The sequence below is a fragment of the Orycteropus afer genome, unplaced genomic scaffold (assembly GCF_000298275.1).
Source record: "Orycteropus afer afer isolate SDZICR_OR568_19922 unplaced genomic scaffold, OryAfe1.0 scaffold00067, whole genome shotgun sequence".
In the NCBI taxonomy this organism is placed as follows: domain Eukaryota; kingdom Metazoa; phylum Chordata; class Mammalia; order Tubulidentata; family Orycteropodidae; genus Orycteropus; species Orycteropus afer.
In genome coordinates, this window is record NW_006921654.1 from 10,834,381 (window position 1) to 10,835,871 (window position 1,491).

The window sequence follows — 1,491 nt, forward strand, 5'->3', positions numbered from 1 at the left end:
TGATGTCCCCTGCGACTATGGTCCCAAGCCCGCAGGATCAACTACTCGGTCGCTCTGGGTAGCTGGCTGTGACCAAGCAATGACTATAACCTTGCCCCTTGTCAGTTCTACTATACACCTGGGAATTCTGATCATTCACATAAACTTATAGGACCATTGCACATTTTTTTTTTAAAGTACCAAAATGTTAGCATTTTTGTGGTATAACACAGACATTTTGTTATACAAAGGTATACTTGCTTACAAAGTTTCACTCTACTATTTTTATGCTAATAGGAAAAGAAGCTTGATGACAAGAATAACTCTTTTTTGAGTTTAAATGTTTTCTGAAAAAGGGGAATATACACATGACAGTACTGACAGCACCCCTACAGACTCTGCATTTATATATGATGAAACTAAAGAAGGTAAAAACAGGCCAGAAAGGCTTTCTTAAACAAAAGTTTTCTCTCAATAGAAAGGCTGGCGTTCCTGCAAAACAACAATAACAAAAACAATGGTAATTAAAAAAAAATAAACCAAAAAACCGAGTATTGCTCCAAGAGTCCCCCTCAAAGTGAGATAGGATTATGTAGTAATAAAGCAGCAAAAGTGAAACGTCTCGATTTAGTTTTCAGTCACCTCCTACCATTCTCCATGGGAGCTCTGGTGGTGTAGTGCCTAAAGCATTTGACTCTAACTTTCCCTCCTCAGAAGGAAGAATGGGCAATCTGTTTCCGCGGAGATACAGCCTCGGAAACCCAAGGAGGGGTCACTATGAGGTGGGATCGACTCAATGGTAGTGAGTTTGCTATGGGTTTTACCGTATTCCAGAGCATGTAGAATCAGAAATATTTTTAGTAGTTGGAAAAATGGCACACCACATCCTCATCAACTTGACAATGATAAAAAAACCCATTAACTACTGTTTCATTTTCAATTTAGTAAGATAATTTGTGCTATGCAGTCATATTTTGTAAGAATCTCTTTTCACTGAAAGGAGCCCTGGTTAAAGTGCTTGGCCACCAACTGGAAGACTGGTGGTCTGAACCCACCAGCTGCTCTGCAGGAGGAAGAAGTGAAAGTCTGCTTCCATAAAGAGCACAGTCATGGCAATCCTATGGGGCAGCTTTACTCTGTCTTACAGGGTTGCTTTGAGTTGGAATCAACTTGATGGTAGTGAAAGTTTTAGTTTTAGTTTTAGTTTCACTTATTTTTATGAATGTCGAACACTTATGGATATAATGGTATTGACATTTTGCTCTGGTACTATACTAACAATGCCCTTAAAAATAGTCCAGTCATGGGGAGAAAACATATCCCCATACCAAATCACTACATGTGAAAGAACTGTAGTAGAGTATGGTGGAATTTTAATGAGCTGCAGGAGATTAATGGTCAAGAACCAAATTAAAAGTTTGGTAAAGGGAGCTCTGGTAGCATAGTGGCTAAGACACTTGCCTGCTAACCAGACGGCTGGCGGTTCAAACCCACCAGCCACTCCTCGGAAGG

General features: G+C 39.9%; 1 protein-coding gene across 1 annotated transcript in view; it reads right to left on the minus strand.

Moving 5' to 3' along the window:
• The window catches only part of GLG1 (golgi glycoprotein 1), a 185,874-nt gene that overhangs the window by 6,860 nt on the left and 177,523 nt on the right, over positions 1–1,491 (minus strand). The gene's annotated exons all lie outside the window — the stretch shown is intronic.